Source organism: Marmota monax, unplaced genomic scaffold, assembly GCF_021218885.2.
Source record: "Marmota monax isolate L192 unplaced genomic scaffold, Marmota_monax_Labrador192_F-V1.1 WCK01_AAM20220418_F8-fsc00275, whole genome shotgun sequence".
Classification (NCBI taxonomy): Eukaryota; Metazoa; Chordata; class Mammalia; order Rodentia; family Sciuridae; genus Marmota; species Marmota monax.
This window is the reverse complement of record NW_026691942.1, coordinates 266,876-287,589: the sequence shown is the minus strand read 5'-3', so window position 1 is coordinate 287,589 and position 20,714 is coordinate 266,876. Positions and strand designations below refer to the sequence as shown.

The 20,714-nt window shown below is 57.7% G+C and overlaps 1 protein-coding gene and 1 long non-coding RNA gene across 4 annotated transcripts in view; one reads left to right on the top strand and one right to left on the bottom strand.

Moving 5' to 3' along the window:
• Positions 1–20,714, top strand: part of Ptprn2 (protein tyrosine phosphatase receptor type N2) — a 769,678-nt gene that overhangs the window by 658,379 nt on the left and 90,585 nt on the right. The gene's annotated exons all lie outside the window — the stretch shown is intronic.
• Positions 11,308–12,720, bottom strand: LOC124084070 (uncharacterized). The gene is made up of 2 exons (XR_006849088.2): positions 11,988–12,720; positions 11,308–11,793 (listed from the first exon to the last, which is right to left on the bottom strand). It is a non-coding gene; the product is annotated as an uncharacterized LOC124084070 (long non-coding RNA).

Below are 20,714 nucleotides of genomic sequence, written 5' to 3'. Positions count from 1 at the left end.
GACCTGTGGGGATTCGCCCCGGGAAGGGGACCACATCCCCAGCCGCACCCCGAGGAGCGGTGGAGGGGCACGGGGTGTCCTCTGCTGGCCCTGCCTGATGGCTCCTGCTGCCCCTCCTGCAGCTCATTCATCCCTCATTTTATCTGGGTGACATGAAAGCAAAGAAGACAAATTGCTTTAAAAGCAGGCCCTCCTGCAGGCGCGTACCCGCGGAACTCGCCGACGCTCCTGAGGCCTTGGTGGCGCCCTCAGACCCTTCCTGCTCGGGGCCTCCGGCCACGGTCACTGCAGGCACCTTTCATCTCTGTGGCCCTCCCTCCACAGAAGGCTGAGGAGGCGGCGACAGCTGACTGACCACAGGATGAAAACAGGCGTCCCCTGGGCGAAGTGGCCAGGAAGACTGAAGCACAGCAGCCCCTCACAGAGGTGAGGACAGCCTCAGGGGACAGCCCAGGGCCCGTCACCTCCAGCCCGGGGACGTCAGCGAGAGGGCATGCAGAGCCCTGACCACCTGCATTAACACCTAGAGAAGCAACAGGCCCTCCCAGGGTCAGGGGTCCAGCCGCCTGGGCTCAGAGGAGCTCCGGGCCTCACCGCTGGAGGCCGTTGGTGGGCAGTCAGGAGAGGGACAAGTGGGGCAGTGGGCAGCGGGCAGGGTCACCACCAAGCCCCCAGGCCCCCAGGCCCCCACGGGAGCGGCAGTGCTACAGAAGAAAGGGGCTTTCCCAAAGCTGAACACAGCTGGCCTGTGGGAACTGACCAGAGCACAGACCTCCCAGCAGTACGCAGAGCCTCCCTGGGCAGGTCGCTGGGCACCAACGCCCCACCTGGCGTCCATCAGCTGGCCTGAGCCCAGGCGCCCCCAGCGAGGTGCCATTGCGACCTGCTGGCAGGGAGCAGGGACACGCCCAAGGTGACGTCTTCAAGTGCCAACACAGGCCTGCACTGTGCTCAGGGGGCCGTGGTCGGGCCACTCCTCCCTGTGGGGCCCTGGCCCTCCGCGCCTGGGGCTCAGGACTGAGGGACATTTGCTTATCACTGATCAACACTTCAAAGCTGTGTATAGATTCTCTTTTCCTCCCGCTCGCGTGTGACACTGTGAGTGGCGGTCCTCGGGTCTGTGTCCCCAATCCCTGGAGCAGTGGTGGTGCTCAGGCACAGCACAGGTGGCTGGAGGCATCCGTCCCCCAGCAGGACTCTGCTGCCCTGCCCAGCCTGCAGTTCTACCCAAAGGGACGGCTGGAGACAAGTGGCTCCTACCCAGACTCCCATGGCTCCTCGAGGTTTGGGGCTCCATCCTTAGTTTGGGGGACTGTGAGAATCTCAGATAGGATTGGGCAAAAAAAAAAAAATAGTTCAGTTGATCAGAACATTCAGCCCAACCCTCCAGCGAGGCAAGGAGGACCATCCCTCCCAGGCCCCTGGGGCCTCGGCCCGGGGTGTGGCCCTGCCCTTCCCTGGGCTTGCTCCTCTGGCGCGCTGGGTCTCGGAGGCTGCTTCTGCCTGTTGCCGCGGAGTCGCTGGACGGCAGGGTCCCAGATGTGCGTGCAGGCCCCCTGCTGCCTGGGCGCCTCCTCCTGCAGTCCTGCCCAGGGTCACTGTCACCATGCAGGGTGGCTGTCTGGCCACCTGGAGAGGTGTGGAGGGGTGAGCTGTAACGGCCTCACCCAGCGGGGCCCCGGCTAAGGTCAGAGTGGCGGTCGCAGCACCCAGCGACACCAGCAAGGAGGGGCCTGCCACCCAAGAGCCTCTGAGAGGCCAGCACCCAGTGGCCTGTCACCTGGGAGGGTTCTCGGGACACTCCCCAGGCGGCCCACGGGCCTCCCTCGCCCCCGTCCCCCCAGTCCCTCCTGCCTCCACCCTCAGCTTCCCCCAGGTGTGGCTCCCGACTTGCAGGATCAGGATGGAGTGCCCCAGACCAGGTGCTGGGCAGACAACCTCTGGGGGCTCCAGGGTCACACTCTGTGCCGCAGCTGCCCTGACTGCAGGCCAGGCTTTGCGGGATTTACTGAGGAAGTGGGAATGCTGTGCTTGAAGGCTAGGGTGTCGCGGTGTCGCGGTGTCTAAACCCCAAGCTGACCTCTATATCTTAAGCCTCCCACAGGGGCAGGGCTCCCTAGCTCGCCAGACTGAGTTCCTGGGGGAGGAGGGACTGCCCAGCTGCCCCGTGAGGCCAGGAATCTGTCAGAGGATAGCAGTTTAACAGAGGGTCGCCTCCCAGCTCAGTGGCCAGGTGGCCATGGAGCGCAGGAAGGAGCAGGAAGCAGGCTCTGCAGTATCACGCGTCACACGTGGCCTGTGAAGCAGCCATGGGAACTAGGAGCCCGCCTGCCTGTCCGTCATCTCAGGACCGACCAGGGTGAGGAACGGGGGAATGCCCGACTGGCCTGTGGCCACCCACCTGGCATATAGAGTCCCTCCCTTCCCTGGCCCTTCCCCGAAGGCTGGCGTCATACGCAGGTGTGTGCGACCCCAAGGCCGGAGGCCAGAGCCTGGGTGGGCAGGAGCTGCGGTGTTCCCTGGCGAGGGTTCCAGCCCACTGAGTGCCCTTGCAGGTTGGTGAATAGCTGGACCACACCACTGCTGGACACCGAGCAGAGGGTGGAGGCCGAGGGCTGGCAGAGCCTCCAGCACTGGCAGCTGGAGAGACCCCAGCACACACAAGGTACAGAGCCCCTCTCTGTCTGGCGTTCTTGCGCAGAGATGGAGGGAGACCCTTGATGTCGCAGACGTGGACTTGAAGGAGTCTTGTGGGAAGTTTTGGGTTAGGTTTTACAAAATCTCCAAAAGGGAAGATTGAGAACGGGAACGATAGTGCCACTAGATAAATTTGTGCCCAATTAAACCATCCCTACAGGCCATCAATTAAATAACTCACTCATGAGGACAAGGGGTCAGCGGGGCGCCATTCAGGATGGGGCCGGGGGTTCCACGTCCTCTCTGCTCCACATTTTTGTTGGGAACTTTTTTTTTAATATTTATTTTTTAGTTTTCGGCGGACACAACATCTTTGTTTGTCTGTGGTGCTGAGGATCGAACCCAGGCCGCACGCATGCCAGGCGAGCTCGCTACCGCTTGAGCCACATCCCCAGCCCCTTGTTGGGAACTTAATTAAAGATGTGTGAAAGGGTTTATTAATGTTTGTGTGGTGTACAGCTAGGAGGAGGGACAGCCACAGAGCAAGACATACATCTTCTGGTGACACACAAGGCGGAGGGCCCCAGTGGGAATGACCCGGGGTGACACGGGGAGCAGCGAGCCCACCACATGCTGAGCCCCTGGAATGACCGGCCCTCAGGCACATTGGTTGGGCCTGGATGGGCATCCTGGGCCATGGAGTCAGATCGCCCACCAGGAACCTGGACCAGACTGTTCTCTCATGGTCCTGGGGCCATCCTGTGGGCATAGCCAGCTGCCCACAGGCCCCAGGAGAGGCCCTTCCTGCCTCTTCAGCTTCTGGTGGGCCTGGGCATCCCTTGGTCATGGGTGTGGCTCTGAGCTCTGCTCCTGCAGTGGCCTTCTCCCTGGGACTCACAGTACCTGCCCTCCACGTCTCTGTAGTTCCACGGCCTGCACACACCCCTCCCCAGCTCCAAGGCCTGCGCACGCCCCCTCCCCAGCCCTAAGGCCTGCACACACCCCCTCCCCAGCTCCAAGGCCTGCACACACCCCCTTCCCAGCTCCAAGGCCTGCGCACGCCCCCTCCCCAGCCCCAAGGCCTGCACAGGCCCCCTCCCCAGCCCCAAGGCCTGCACAGGCCCCCTCCCCAGCCCCAGGGCCTGCACACGCCCCCTCCCCAGCCCCACGGCCTGCACATGCCCCCCCCCCCAGCTTCAAGGCCTGCACATGCCCCCTCCCCAGCTCCATGGGCTGCACAGGCCCCCTCCCCAGCCCCAGGGCCTGCACAGGCCCCCTCCCCAGCTCCAGGGCCTGCACAGGCCCCCTCCCCAGCTCCAAGGCCTGCACACGCCCCCTCCCCAGCTCCATGGCCTGCACACGCCCCCTCCCCAGCTCCAAGGCCTGCACAGGCGCCCCTGCAGCATCACACTGAACCCTGCTGAGGGCCAAGTGAGGTAAATGAAACACCCTTCATCCCTGTATCTCTGAGGGGTTGGGGTCTCCACGCACAGCAGAGGTGGCTCTCATCCTTCCTTCCGCCTCATGCAGCTCACACGCGCTCTGGTAACTTGCAGAGAAGGACCTCAGAGGTCACAGTCATCGCTGTAATTTTGTTGGAAATAAAATCAGACAGCTCATTCACAGAGTGAGACATACGAGGGCATCATGGTTCCTGGGGATAGTGCCCCAGTCCTGTGGGTGCAGGGATAACAGGTGACTTCCAAGAGATCCTGCCCTGCTGCCCTGGGTACCCTCCACCGCAGAGGGAAGCGGCCAGCGCTCCTCCCAGGCCCACTCTTCTGCCTTGAGCACGGCCTACCTACCGGGCCATTGCTGATTCCGGTGCACAGGGTAAAGGAGCCCGCACCTCTGCTGACTGTCGGCACCTGGGGCTCGTGAGCTCTGGTCGCCCAGGAGAACCACGGATCATAGGCCACGTCACTGGGACTTGAACTTAGAGCAGGGGTCACTTAAGAGCCCCGACCATGCTTCTGTGGGCACTTGGGAGGTGGGCTGAGGGCGGCCTCCGGGGACAGAGCGGTAGCACTCCCAGTGTCAGCCCCGAGCCATGGCCCATGGCACCACTGGAGCCCATAAGGGGCCAGCCCCAGGCCCTTGTGGGGTCACTGGACAGCTGCGAGTCCCAGGTGACCCCAGAGGCCCGGGGCTGGAGACTTTGGAATACAGACAGCACCTGTCGCAGCCCTGCGGTCAGCAAGGACAAGCCAGAAACACGGCTTAGAAGCAGAGTGTGGGTTTAAGAGAGGTGAGCACAGGGGCCAGGCTGTGTGAGGGACGGTGCCCACCGAGGGCAAGGCTGCCACCCCCCACAGCCACAGGTGTCACCTCCCACAAGCTGTGGCCTCCCCACTGTGGGAGGCACTGGCCCTGCTGCCCTCGGGCAAAAGTGCTGGCTTCCAGGGAAGAGCTTCTCACTGCACTTGCAGGACTTTGTGGGATCAGACAAGCTCCAGCAGGAGTCTGCTTTTGAGACTAAAAATCACTGGTACTAAGTCCCATGTTGTTCCCTTTGTTTACAAGTTGCGGAGCGAATCTGCTCTGCCCTGGCAGAGTCCTGGTTGTGCCAACAGCCTGGCTGAGTGACACTCCATAGACACGAGCTCCAGATAAGCCACAGTCACCAGGGAGAAGTCACTAGAGTGCAGCTCGGGCCTGCTGGGGCAGCATCTTGAGGGGTGTGTGCAGGGCGTGGGGCTGGGGAGAGGGGCGTGTGCAGGGGGGGTGTGTGTGTGCATGTGGCATATGCAGGGCATTAGTGTGTGTGCACCTGGTGTATGCAGGGTGTGTGTGTGTGTGTGCACCTGGTGTATGCAGGGTGTGTGTGTGTACATCTGGCATGTGCAGGGTGTGTGCGTGTGTGTGCACGTGGCGTATGCAGGGCGTGTGTGCACCTGGCGTATGCAGGGCATGTGTGTGTGTGTCTGTGCACGTGGCATATGCAGGGCATGTGTGTGTGTGCACCTGGCGTATACAGGGTGTGTGTGTGTGTGTGTGCACTTGGCGTATACAGGGTGTGTGTGTGTGCGAGTGTGTGAGGGACAGCGCACACACCCTAGGCTGCTTACAACCTCCAGCCCCTGGCAGATGTGTCCTGTTCTCCCCTGTGCCCTGGGCTGCCTGTCCTAGGCATTCAGTGCAGGTCCACGTGGCAACAGTGGTCAGAGTCCCCTCCGTGGGCCTGCAGCACGTCACCAGCAGCTCTGTATGTGGGTGTCCGTGGGAATTGAGGAGTTGGCAGGTCCCCTCACGGAGTACGCAGGGTCTGAGGGACAGCGTGCTTGCCTGCACGGCCCAGCCTTGTGTGGGCGGGGAGGTCACACGGCCCAAAGGTGTTGTGTGAGGGTTTCCCCAGGAAGAAGGTTGCAGGACACACCAGAGGGTTCAGGGTTCTCTGGGTGTTTAGAGTCACCAGTCCTGCTCTGAACGCAAGGACTCCGCCCCTCTCACCTGCTTCCCCAGAAGGTGATAAAACGCAGACACTGCAGGGCAGCACTGCCCTCCCTGAGCCCCAGAGGAGAGAAGGAGGGGAGGACAGCGGAAGGTGCCAGGCAGCTCCCCAGCAGCTCAGCCTCGTGCACATCCCTTACCGGGAGCGTTTGTCTGAACACAACCATCCCATCGCTTCCATGGAGATGCGGGCAGAGCACAGATGCAGAGAGCATAGGTAGCAGAGGCTCTGTCCCCAGATCCTCTGGGATTCTACAAGCCCCGGAGGAAGCACCGTCTTGTTCAGACTGAGCTGCTCACTTCAGGTCACACTGTTGACCGAGGGCAGGACTGGAGTCTGACCCTTCCCAGCACCACCCAGGAACGTGCGTGGGAGCAGAAACTTTCTAAACTGAAGTGTTACACGAATCACACCCCACTAGCCAGCCAGCTGACCACAGCCCAGCTGTGCTCTGGGAGTGGCAGACTTCCAGCCTCAGAGGAACCCTAACCCCATGGGGACATTGCTCTGGGGTCTCTACTGCACTCAGACACCTGGCACAGAGAAAGGAAGTGCCATCGACCAGGTGATGCGGGCGAGGCCAACCCCGTCTCACACCTGGCTGGATGGGCAACTGTGCTGGGCGGATGCAGCTGTGGGTCTTTCCCACCTCCAGGACTGGGCACCAGCACAGAGCACATGGCCAGAGGACGGGGCCAGGGAGGTGAGGGCTGCGTGCACACAGGTGCTGTGGCTGGTCCTGGAGGAGCACTCTTCCACAGCGCTCTGGAACCCTGTCTCCCGTCATCTGTGGGACACATGGCAGTTGATCTGATAACTGAGACGGCTGATAAGTGACTATTGTGTGGGCAGTGTATACAGCATGGATACACTGGACAGGGCATGTCTCATGTCCAGGGCAGGACAGGCTGGACAGCACAAGAATCTCATCATGCTAACCAGATCAGTACATAATTTAAAACTTAGGACTTTTCTGTTTAATATTCTTGGGTCACAGTTGACAGTGGATATCTGAAGTCACAGCAGGTAAGGCCACAGCGGGTGGGAGGCTGAGCTTATTTGTGAAATGAGGACCATTTGTAGCACTCCAATGTGATTCCGTGCTGGGCTCCACAGTCCCACTGGCCAGCGCTACTGGTGGGAGGGAAGCGCTGAGCGGCAGTGGGGCCCCTTCTGCCAACAGTGCCTGCCCTGGGATCCCCTGGGCAAGGATGTTCTGGGGCACCACTGTATGTGCTTTGCCCCCCGCTGGTGGGATGAGCCCCGAGGGGGTGGTGGGTTCATAAAAAGGACTAGGAAGCCAGGCAGGTGGACCGAGGGCAGAGCTGAGGGTGCATGGGATGCTGCGCAGGCCCAGGACTTCTGGACAGGCACCCTCACACAGGAGGGACAGGCACCCTCACACAGGAGGGACAGCCACCCTCACACAGGTGGGACAGGCACCCTCACACAGGAGGGACAGGCACCCTCACACAGGAGGGACAGCCACCCTCACACAGGAGGGACAGCCACCCTCACACAGGTGGGACAGGCACCCTCACACAGGAGGGACAGCCACCCTCACACAGGAGGGACAGCCACCCTCACACAGGAGGGACAGGCACCCTCACACAGGAGGGACAGCCACCCTCACACAGGAGGGACAGCCACCCTCACACAGGTGGGACAGGCACCCTCACACAGGAGGGACAGCCACCCTCACACAGGAGGGACAGCCACCCTCACACAGGTGGGACAGGCACCCTCACACAGGAGGGACAGCCACCCTCACACAGGTGGGACAGCCACCCTCACACAGGAGGGACAGGCACCCTCACACAGGAGGGACAGCCACCCTCACACAGGAGGGACAGCCACCCTCACACAGGTGGGACAGGCACCCTCACACAGGAGGGACAGCCACCCTCACACAGGAGGGACAGCCACCCTCACACAGGAGGGACAGGCACCCTCACACAGGTGGGACAGGCACCCTCACACAGGAGGGACAGGCACCCTCACACAGGAGGGACAGCCACCCTCACACAGGAGGGACAGCCACCCTCACACAGGTGGGACAGGCACCCTCACACAGGAGGGACAGCCACCCTCACACAGGAGGGACAGCCACCCTCACACAGGTGGGACAGGCACCCTCACACAGGAGGGACAGCCACCCTCACACAGGTGGGACAGCCACCCTCACACAGGAGGGACAGGCACCCTCACACAGGAGGGACAGCCACCCTCACACAGGAGGGACAGCCACCCTCACACAGGTGGGACAGGCACCCTCACACAGGAGGGACAGCCACCCTCACACAGGAGGGACAGCCACCCTCACACAGGTGGGACAGGCACCCTCACACAGGAGGGACAGCCACCCTCACACAGGTGGGACAGGCACCCTCACACAGGAGGGACAGCCACCCTCACACAGGAGGGACTAGCAATGAGGGGTGACCAGGGCTGATGGGGGGACAAAAGTCAAGAAAGCCTCAAGCCTCACCCCAAGGCTGGACAGTCAAGAGAGGGAGGTCAGGGCCCACGGAGCTGAGAAACCCTGCAGAGGAAGAGCAAGGGTTCTGTTCTGGCATCTCAGCACCTGGGAGCCTCCACCTCCCCCGCACCCCTCCTCCCCTGCGCCTATGCTGCCCACCACAGCTGGGCACTGACCTGCTGAGGAAGCCTCCTAGGATGTATTCATAATGGTAGGCAGTGATGTTTCTTTATGGGTTTCTTTTGTTTTTTGCAAACACGTGGAAGTCCTTGGTGATCAAGACAGAGAAGCAGGAGTGCTCAGTGGGTGGTGCAGTGTTAGGGAATCAGCAGGGAGAGTGGTCTGCAAAGGGAGACCCCTGGTTCTGAGCCTATCTCTGAAGACAATTCCAAATGGGAATTCCAGAAATGAAATAAAATCTGCACGTAAAAGTAAATGTGTGACTTCCTAAAGGGTTTGAATGGACAGGTATGAGGATATACAGATGTAGATATTTATCTGTTAAGTCTGTAAAAATTTTAAAGCAGTCCCATGCATGCTACTTACGATTGCGAGCTAGCGCTGAACCCAGGTGCTAACACACCTGGGCACACCTGGTATATCTAGAGGAGAGCCAACTACCTTTCATCCCATTAGCCATTTGGTGCTATGGGTGAATTTGTATGGAATTCTGAATGCTAAATTTTTCAAAATGATGGCTAAGCCTTGAGCCTTCCCTACATTGTGTCAGGACAGAAGGCAGTGGGCTGTCCCCTGAATGTTTGTCCACTTCAGATCTGAATGCCTGTAAACCTGTTTGATAACATCAGGGAATACCACTCACTGCACAGCAATTCCTCTTCAGTGGAAGCCAGGTAGAAGGTGAGCTGTCTCCCTGTGGCTCTCCTTTCACTTAATTGGAGCCTAGTTTCATACATTAAAAGATACACAGGCATTTCCCCTAAAGAGCATGTGAGCTGGGCATTGCTGGGTCATATAATCGTGAAACATTTACCTGGATTGTTGCTCCACTCTTAATTCCAAAGCCTTTCAAGGAAAAAGCTGTTTCCAAACAATTGCAACGGCCCTGTAGCATGTAACTGACAAAGTGAAAGCGCTTTAACCACAACAACAGTGACCACCTGGAGTCCAACGGCACTACTTGGCCATTTTCAGAAGACCAAGATTCCTGTTTATGTGGCAATGACTCTTTCCGACAATGTCCAGTCAGAGGAATCTGAGCTCAATTTTGTAAATAGGAATAAGATCTTGTCATGAACAGACAATATATACACTACCCTGAATGCCAGCCATTAAATATGTATTTCATAGCATTATTTTGTAAATAATAAAGGTCAGATCTTTACAGAGTGGTGGATTGAAAGTAATTCATCTGTAGACTCTGGAATCTTGGGAGTGAAATCAGACGAACCTCCAGGGAGACTGCTCTGTTTGCAAATACCTGTCCTCATGAGCAGCAGCCTTTTTGAACATGAGTATTAATGGATGGAAGTAGCAATGGTAGTAACAAACCCTGGAGGATTTTCTAGTTATTTAAATTATAATTTCAAAGTTTGACAAAGAAAGTCTAAAAATCCCCACATATTTGTTAACCATCCAATCAACCATAAATCTTTACTGAAACACATTTTTGGTTTTTAAAGACAGGCTTCACGTAAGCACGTGAAGCCACTGGGGGACAGCCACTCTATTTCATGAGAACTCCTCATTTCTTATTCCAAAAGTTTCAAATCAATCAGAATATGAGTCAACATGAGAACTGATAATAAAAGCTGAGTTGTGCTAGAAATTAATTTCAAAACAAAAAAAAATGGCTTACATTTTTCTGTTTTGAATAAAGAATTCATATTTTTCTTGGAATAGTAAAGTATCTGAGGTTTTCAGTTCCCCTTGATTTTAAAGTGAGGGCATTGGTTTGGTACAATATCTTGGGCTTGCTAACAAAAACTCAGGAATGGCTTGGCCCCTCAGCCGGCCAGGGAGAGGGGAGGCTGTACCCACACTTGCTTCCTGCAGCCCTGGATTGTTCCCTTCATGTTGGATCAGGACGTCTCCTAGGCTCTCCCAAATACTGTTCTTGAAAAAATAAACATTTCCTGAGGGTCCTTCACTTTCCAGCTGTAGCCTTCCATATGGACTTGGGCGAGTGTCCCCTCTCTCCTCATTCCCTGGTCTCCCAGAGGGTCAGTCTCTCAAGTGGAAGTAGGAGAAGCACCGCACAGGCACTTTAAGTCAGTTTTACAAATGAATCTAGATCAAAAGCATTTCAGATAGTGTTTGAGAACTATTATTATAAATCAACATTCTATTTTAAAAGCAAAATTAGTTTAGATTTTTCTGAAATCCAAGTATGTGAAAGTTTGTTTTTATCATTTTCTACTTTACCATAACCATTTAAATTCTTAAAATAATTGTTTTGCTTTATAATGATCGTGTTTCCCATGACAGTCTTTTTCTATTTTGTTTTAAAATACATTTTCTCCGATAATTCAGCACATTGGAGATTTACTCTAATCATTTAGTTGCTCCTAAATTGAAAATGAGATTCTTATCACAGCACATTAGGTTTTCCACGTGACAAATGTGAGATACACTTTAAGGACTAGTAGGGATCAACAAATCATTTTAAACTACTTTCTATTGTTTAGGAATGTATACTGGATTTTTTTATTCATCAGTCCAGCAACCTGAACTTCTGCATGAGTGATACACTCTTGTCATGTGTAAGAACGTCAACCAATGTCTCACAAATACTTTCTGTTATATTTAACATTTTTCTGATGTTATTGAAATTCTTTAAATTGAAATTCTTTATCAAAACTCTAAGCCCTCATGATCAAGGGGGGCAGGAAAAAACAAACATGTCCTTCCTTCTTCACGACAGCTGAGTCATGACTGTAGGGAAACTTTGCTAAAGTTTTCCAAGAATTAGAAGATAACACTTCTCCTGCACCGGAAATGAGGAAGGCATTCAAACGGAGAGGGCTGGGAGCCGGGCGGGGTAGTGCGTCCTTTCAAGCAGCGAGCTGAGGGGTCGGCACCTACATCCTTTCCCGACGAGGGGCAGCAGGTTTGGCTTCCCCCGGAGGTGGCCCGCGGAGAGCGCGGTCAGGCGGCCCCGGGCGGGAGTCCGGGCTGCACGCACGGTCCCCGCTTCCCACGGCGGGCGCGGCGAGGGGGCGCACAGGGTGCGGGTTAGAACCCGAGCTCTTCACCCGTACGACGCCTGTAAGGACCATCTCACTAGTAAAAGTGACCAAAGTCCACCTTGTCGGCCCCGCCGCCCCGCACCCATCCTTCCTCATAGCCGGGGGAGGCGGGTAGGTCATCGGCTGAATTGGAGTGTGGCACTTTGGTGTCGCAGGTGGAACCCTTTGGACTCCCGGAAACCTGGCTGAGTAAATCAACGTCTGTACTTACTTTGTCACGCCAGGTCAGGCTGTGGAGAAGCAGAGTGGCCATCTGGTCTGGAGCCGCGCGCCCTGACCTGGGCTCCAGCCTGCTCTGGGTCGCCGGCCTCTGGCCGCCCCAGGACCCTTGGGTCACTCTGGGGTCCTCACGCCGTCCTAGCCGAGGTGGCCGCGTGGGAGGCTGGGGCTTGACACCGCCGGGCCGACGGCATCCCACACCGGGTTGTGGCTGGCAGGATGGAGGGCGAGAGGAGCGAGTGAAGCGTGCGGGGAGCTGGCCCACGCGGAGGGAGGCCGGGCCCTCCGGGAGCCTCTGAGCTGGTTCCGCTCTGCCGGAACCGGGCCGCCAGCTTGCGGAGCCACGAGCGGCTCCCAGCAGTCGCCCGGGCCCGCGACCACCTCCCCGCCAGCCCCGCGCTCCCGCCCAGACGCAGGTGCGCGGAACCGCGACGCCCCCACCCGCCGCGCCACAGGGCCTGGAGCGAGGTGCGGCCGCAGCCGCCACCAGGCCCCTGTGCTCCGCTCGGTGCCATTCCCCAAGTCCTGGGGCCCCCTGACTGCTGCAGGAGAGCCAGGGCACCAAGACCTGGTCCCCCTGAGGCCGAGCTCAGGCCCCGGCGCGTCCCCACCCCAAGGGTGGGGAGCGGGTGCTCTAACCTCCAGGGTGCCCGCAGCACCTTGGAAGCCAGACTTTACATCCTGGGAAGGGGCTTCTCTGACTCCCGCCCCCAGCGACCCGCTTCCACCACCACCCCACCCCCAGGCCAGGGAGGAGCAGGAGCCTTGCCGCTACCAGCACGCGCGCGCGCGCGCACACACACACACACACACACACACACACACACACACACACACGCTCTCCGCGCGCGCGCGCACAGGCCGTTGCTATGGAGAGAGCGGTTGCCAGCGAGGCTGAGGGCGGCAGGTCCCCTCCTCCGGGCCTCCCTCCCCTCCCAGTTCCCTCTCTCCGCCGTCTTCCCTCTCTTCCCGCCTGGGCTCCAGGGCCTCCTCCATGCTCCCTGTCCGTGCGCCACCTCTCCTCCCCTCCTTTTTCTCTGCCCCGAGCCAGGGGTCGACTTGGAGGTTGGCTAAAGACGCCGGGCACCGGGCACCCAGGACGGCTGGAACGTGAGGATGGTGGCAGGGAGGAACAGGAGCCGGCGCCACTAGTGCCCGCCCGAGGAGATACCTCAGAGTGCCGACCCCTGCAAGCGCGGGGTGTGGGCCGCCGGGCCACAGTGGGGACCGCTTCTCTCCCGCCCGCTCGCCATCCTCAAAAAGGCCAGATCACCGCTGAGGGTCGGCCGCCGCGCCTGGAGCCGGTTTACCATGGAGTCTGCGGGGTCTGTCCTCTGCGCGGGGACCTGAAAGGACCCAGGTGACTTGCCCCTCCCTGCCTACTGGATGGGGATGGAACTAACGGGCAGAGGACTGAGAGAAGCTTCTCTCGCTTTGACCTCCATGGCAACTCATTTTCCCCTGGCGCTTCTCCACCCCTACCCAGCCTCCCGCAGGCCACCGGACGTCCTTCGGCCCACTGAGGCCTACAGGGACTGTAGCAGGTTGCGCCGCCACCTCGTGCCCTGGAACTCTGCGAGGCGCGCACACCCAGTCCCTGTAAACACAAAAATAAAAGTAGAACTCTGCTTAGGCCTGCAGCCAGAGGAAGCCGAGTCCTTGGGACGCGTTACAGAGAGGCCTGCACTTGGCAGGACTGAACTCGTGTCTCTCTCGACGACTCCTCATTGGGAACCCTGCCCCGGCTGGCTCCTCGGCTGGATGGAACTCGGTTTCCAGGAGAGAGAAGGCCAGGCCCTGTTCGCGGGCAGGTCTGGGGCAGTGGAAGGGGGGAGGTGAGGCGGTGGAAGCCCCGCCCGACCCTGCCCGGGGTGGGGGCCCCGGAGTTTGCCGGGTGTGCGGCGGGAGGGGCGCGGGGTGGTGCCGGCCGTCGTCTCCAGCTGTCCGGAGCGCCGGGAACAATGGGGAGGCGGCGGGAGAGGGAACGGGGAGGGGGGCTCCGGGGTTTCCAGAAAAGGAGAAACTAAAGAGCCCTCCGCAGACTGTCATCTGCGTGTGACAGGATCTGCTCCCCCGCTCCTTCCTTTCTTCCCCTTGTTTCTGCAGCTGTGGGCCTCGGAGAGCGCATTGTGCGCACAGATGTTGGGTTTCAGCTCTCCCGCTCTCCGCCGCTCCGCGGGGGCGCCGCGCACCAGGGGTACCCAACTGTGGCTGGGTCCAGGGCTTGGAGAGGGAGGTCAGGGGTGGGGGAGGGAAGGGCCAGGGGAACGCGCTTTGGCGAAGGGGCCTTGGGCGGCGAGTTATAGTGCTGGGGCCAGCTCCCAAGACCGCTGTCTGGCTCGTGTCCCCGGCCGGCGCTAGGGGGTCAGAACTTGGTTAGGATCCAGCGACTGGGAGCCCTGTGAACGCGGCGCGGTAGTCCAGGTTGGGCCATTGACCCGGGGTGCGGAGAAGGAGGTTAGGACGCAGTTCTGTTTCCTGGGTTTCACACGGTCTCTGTCCAGCGTTTTGGGCTGCTGGCCCTCAGTTCCCCCTGGATCTCAGTTCCCTTCGTGAGCTTTCTACGCGCGTCTGACATCTAAAATCTGGAGAGTTACACCTAAACTGGGGGAGAGGGGCTTTCCTGCATAATTGGCATGTCTCAATTTTGAAAGGGAGTTAAAAGGCAAAATTGGAGAAACTAATTAGAAAGAATGATTTGCCATGATTTTTTCTCTTGCAAAGAGTTTAGACCTCCCCTTTCCTTCCATAGGCAAAGGTCACAGTAGGGCCATGCGAGTTGACTTTTCTTGTGGAGGCCCCTCTCCCCCGCCTCAGCCCCACCCCCAATGCTACCCTGAACTTGCTCAGGTTGAAGTGCGACTCAACGATGAAAGAAAGACCCAAAGAAAGAACAATCGAAGGCCCGACTGCGGAGCTGTACCAATGACTGACAAAGCTAATGTCCATTCATAGTCTCGGGCGGGAGAGGGTGTATGGAGAGCCGCGGCCCCTTAGCCAATTGCTGTCAGCAACACGTGGGGGGGGGCATCGCTATAGCAACCGGTGGCTGGGCCGCGAGCCGCGCCGCCGCTGGCCGGGTGCGCGCCGGGCCGGATATAAGGCGGGGCGCGGCGGACGCGCTGGTTTGAGCTGCGCGCGCGGCCGGCCGCCCTGCGGGGACCGTCCTGAGCCCGGCCCTGCGCCCACTGGCGCGACGTCCGGGTCCCGCGCGCCTAGCCCGGGGGCCGGGCCGGGGCGGAGCACGCCGAGCCTGGCGCAGAAGCAGCGCAGAAATGCGTGCGCCTGCGGGCTCCAAGCGGTTGCCGCTGCGCCGCTGCCGCCTCTGGAGCCGCGACTCGCGGCACCTTTGTCTCCACCGGCCGCCCGAGAAGTTTGTGGACAGAAGCAGAATGGCCCCTCTTATTTGTGGCTCCAGCGCAGGGAAGCAGCTGACAGTGATGATGGCGCCGCGGTCGCCAGCGGCCGCTGCGCTCCGAGGCCGCTCGGCCAGGCGCACATCCCCACCTCCTCTGGCTCCCGCTCCTGGAGCCCGCCCAGCTGCAGGTAACCTGGGACACCCGGATCCAGCTCGGCCAATGGGTGGGGCGGTCGGGTGGACCCTGGGGGGCTGGGAGAGGAGCTGCAGTGGAGGAGGGATAGAGGAGGGACACCCCACACATACCCCAGGGCATCCTCAGGCGTGAAGATGGTAGAGCACAGAAACTGAGCCCTGAAAGGGTGGCGGGTGCTCTTGAGGGACTTGGATGGGTACAGGGCGCCCTGCCCAGTCCAGGGGTAACTGACTTGCCGCAGGACATCTGCCAGAGGCTGGGTCGGCGGGATAGATCCAAGTCCGGGGTCATCCCCAATTGAGTCTAGAGTGTCTATCTGAGGGGGAGCACGCGGAAGCAGGTCTCCCTGAGCGCACAGATCGGGAGGGGGTGGCAGCTGTCCCAGGCCTGCGCCTCGCGGAGACTGCCCTGGAGGCGGGGACCATGGCCTGCCAGACTTCTCTCTGAGAGCTCTCCTCGGTCTTTCGCTTATCTGGCCACTCCCGGCAGTTCAGATCCTTCAGGAAAAGGCGACGGGAATAAGGGGTGGTGCGGGTGTGGAGGTGGGGAGGGGTGTGGGAAAGGAGGATGGACGGAGGACAGAATGAGCAGCCAGTTTAGAGAGGAGGCTTCATGGGGCATTTCCCTCCCGGCTCATTCTTGGCCTCCCTCACCCAAGTTCAGGAGCATGCTTCCCAGCGGGCGACGAGTGAGGGGGCCGAGCGGGCCTCCGCCGAGGGGCGTTCAAGAGGCGGGTTGGGCTGTCGGTGAGAGTGGAGGGTCCTCTGGCCGCCAGCCCGGCGGAGAATCACCGCGGAGGAACCACCTCTCCTGCCCCAGGGGAACCTGCGCTTCTCCTCCTCCCCCAGGAGAGGCGGCCGCGCGCCCGCCAGGGAGAGAAACTTCTGGCTCGGAGCTGTTTAAACCGGGGACTCGTTTTCCTTCTCCCTCACGCCAGTGTGGTTCAGAACGCCGGCGGCTTCGTGGTTAGAGAAGCCCAGCCCCTGGCAGCCGAGCAGACACAGATCTAGGGGTTAAAATCTCGGTCGCACTTTTAGAGCGAGGGTCTCCCACACTTTTGCGTCCCCGTTATGCTGAGTCCTCAGCGCTTCAGGCTGGACGGCTGGGGGCGGAGGAGTCGCTGTCACCGTCGCCAGCGCCCTGTACCGGTAGACCCCGCTGTGCGCTCCTGGCAGCCCTGAGGGCAGGGCGGCCAACTCGGCGGGGAGGGTCCCCAGGAGCCCAGGGTTGCACCGTAACTCTGCGGTCCCTGGTCTTGCCCCTAGCCCCCAACCCTGCGCACACCTCTGCCCTGGGTTAATTACCGACCGGAATTCCGCAGACCGTGGACCGCCTCGGGTTCCCCCGGGTACCGGGAGCCTCACCGCTGGAGTGAACCTCGCGGCGGGTCAAGTGCCCTCAGACTAGCCCTTCCCAGCGTCCCGAGTCCCCAGATCTTAGGGCGCCACCGAACGTGCGAGGAAGGGAAGGTTGTGCGGAGGAGGGAGATGGGAACTCTTTCCACCTACGTAGGATGAAGTGCCCACCCGCCCCCAGCCAAGCACACCCTTCTCGGCTCCCGAGAGGGCCGCGGCGGTGGTGCGGTAGCGCAGGCCGAAGTGTGAGCTGTGGAACTCCAGAGATTCTTGGATGGACGCGGGCGTTGTTGGGGACATTAATCCCTCTCTCGCGGCCGGCGCGCTTTGTGCCCAGGGAGGCTGGGCCGCGGCATTGTCCCCGCAGGGAAGGGGACCTCGGGCAGCGCCGGGACCCCTCTCACGGCTGTGAATACCCGCGGCTCCCAGGAACCCTCGACCCTTTGTGTCCGGCGCTGTGGTCTGATCTTTCCGACCTCTACGGGGATCTTGTGAATTAGTGAGGGGGAAGGGCCGGGGAAGCCGGGGTAAGAAAGCCGGAGGCCGGTCGAAGTCCGCCTCTCGCAGTGGGGGAGGGGACTGGAAACCGGCAGCGCGCTTCCCCAGACCCGCTCTGGGCTCGGGCCACAGCGGGGTCCTGAGCTGCGACTCTAGGCCAGTCTTCAGATTAGGGTTTCCCGGCCTGTGTAAAGGAGGTGCAGCAAGAAATCCCAGTCCCGAAGCGGGTTTACTTCTTGCTGGGGACCGCGCGGGTGAGGTCCTCCTTTCCCCAGACCTAGGCGTGATCCTAGCAGACACCTGCACGTGAAGGACGCGCGGACCACACCAGGCCAAGGCCACCAAACAGGCACGCCAAAAACAGGGCCTGGTGCGCGAGCGAGATGGCCGCGCCCGCGAGTCCGAGCTCTCAAGTGATAAAAATGCCGCCCGTGAATCTGAAAGATGGGGGGGGAGGCTTTCTTTTGGGGGCCCATCCATTTCGGCCAGTTCTCAGCTGGTTGGTCGTGCTCTACTCCACCCAAGACAATCTGTGGTTATCAAGCCCTGCTAAAAACTCACAATGGGTGTTTTTCCTCTCTGTAAACATCAGAATCGTAAATCTTCGCTGATATCTTAAAAGTTGTTTTTCTAAAAACATATTTTAGGACTGCTTAAAGATGGAAAATAAGCAATTTATCTTTTGAACACTCACTTTCATGCGTATGCCTGGAAAACCTCAACAAAAGCCTATTTTAAAACAGCATATCCCAACTTATTTTCACTAAAGTTAAGAATAATTATTTCTTGGAGATTCTTTTCTTTCGCCCATATGCCCCCGCCCCTGGCTACTTGAATGGCAGATTTGCAAGTACAATTTCATCTGCACAGACGAACAATAGCTTTCAGTAGCACAAAGGACTTCACCACCCCGGATTCAGACGCAATGCCTCTTGCTCTGATAATAGCTTCTGAAAAGATTTTGTAATGCAGAGAATTAATACATGATTATTTCCGCCTGGCTTCTCTCATTTATTAGAATTCTGTGGCAAATTCCAAATTAAAAATAGTTCAGTTAAGAGCTTTAAAAAATACTTTTAAAATATTTTAAGACACCTGTCCCCCAGATCTTTAAGTTTGCTCACTTGTCCTGGCCTGAAAATAGCTAAAAATTAGGACCAGCTCTCAAGCAATAGCTACTAATTTTAGTAAATACGTTTGTGAATTTAGAATGAAAATTCCAAATAATGAACATCTAGATAACTGTAGGCAAACTTGTTAGAGTGAATCATTAATAGTCTCTAAAACTAATTTCTGGATTTTGTAGGGGGAAAGTCCTTTGTGATTAAAGAAACACCCATCCTCACCTCTGAATGCCCAGAGGAAAGGGAGGGGGCATTTCCCTCTTTTCATATCATTTCTAATAAAGGATTTTGCTGCTCTTTAAAAAAAAAAAAAAGTGCAAACACAGGCTGGGGGTGGAATCAAATTCCTTGGAAATGATACAAATAAATGCATCAACAACATTAGAAGTTTATTGATGGAAGTGACTGCTTGTGTCTATAGCTTGTTTTTTTGTACAAACATTTTTAAAATTGTAACTTAGTAACTGATTCTGGGCTGCTCTTATGAACTGGTTACATTACACAGACTTATAAAAATACATTTTGTGACCTGTCAACAAATATTTACCATAAAATCCTCTATTTTTGTCATAGTGTTGGCTTTCACAATTGAGTCTGGGTATAATGAATATAGACTCTTCCTTTCTTTTTTCCTTTTAAGCTTACCACATGGACAACTTTAAGAAAAAGTTCTGAAGACATTTTGCCATAAGTTCCTCAGAAAAGTGTGTGAGGGAAGTCCCGGCACCGGGTCTTATGAGCACCGTTTAGATCAAGTGAGGACAATGTCTGCAGATTCTCATTTCTAAGAGCAGTTCCAACAACTCAGCTGTGATTCCACTTACTTTCAATCACAACTTTTGTAATACTGTACATTCTGAATTTTAGAGTTGCAGGTGGAGATGACTGGGAAAAAGAAATAATGCAGTGTTGTTCTTGACTCTGCTGTCAAGAAGCATGTAAACTGATGCAAAGTTGACCTGATTGTTCCTGACTATTTAAAAATGTAAAAGTCCTGTATGAGAGAACTCAGTGCCCAAGCACTGATAAGTGGCCTCCCACCTCCTGGAGGCAGAGATGGCAGTGCCCCTTGTGCGACCTGCTTCTGAGGCCTGCTCCTTTCTCCATCCTCCTCCTCCTCACTGCTCCAAACTTTCAGTAAAGCCAGCGGGGTACAGAAGGAGGTGTTCTGCTTTTAAAAGATGTCTGACTGTAAATGTCAAAGTCATAAATATTTAAACATGATTTTCTTTCAGTTTCAACTCAAGACTGATAAGATGCTTCTAATTAGTCTGGGCTCTCTTCCGGACCCAGACCTAGGAAAGCACCTGCCATCCACACAAAATTGCCAACAGGAGGGGGGCACTGAGGTACAAGGAGCCCGGCCTGGGTCAGCTTGAGCACAAGCTTCTCATACAGCTACCAGCCTATTCACTTTCCTCACAAGTCACCTAGTTAACAGGCCTTTTGACTTTTAACTCTACAAAAAAGAAAGCAAGTGAAGTAATTGTAAAGTTATTTAAATGCAATCACTTTGCCCAGAAGGGCTTCAGTATATGTTCGTTCTTTCCGGGATTCTTAGGGCCTGACTGGCAGCCAGTGTTCTCCTGCATCGCCTCCTGCCAACACTAAGTAGGGCAGATGGAACTTACAGGGGTGAGGAGCCCCAGGAGTGCCTTTTGGGTTCCCCCAGAGGAGCCCACGGGCCATTGGGAAGCAAAGGTTTTCAGAAAATTAACGACCCCAAGGGCCTGAGACCTCAAAGTCAGAGTCTGCCCTGCCCAGAGCGCGTCTGATTCAAACCGTCCTCACCTCATCCCAGGCGCCCCACCTCACCTGCAGAAAGGGCTTCACAGATGGACTGGGGAGGAGACGGGGCGGCCTGCGTCCAGCCTGGGGACCACAGTCGCCTCTTCTTAGGGGCAGCTCAGGCCCGAGCAGAAGGGAACTGGATGGGGGTCCCCCCTTCCCTTCTCTGAGGGCACCCGGGACCCAGCTGGGGCCCAGGGAGGAAGGACGGCAAACTCTGGGCAGCCTCTCTCCTTGACATTCTTCTTTGACCTCTGAGTAAATCCCGGTGAGCGGAGTGAGGGGCAGTGGGCCAGGCCCCCCATTCTTCTTCCTGTGTGGGCTGAGCGGTTTCAGGAGCAGAGTGAGCCAGGGCGCGGGCTCCCTGGGAAGAGCCCGGGGAGGTCCCCGGTGATTTCCC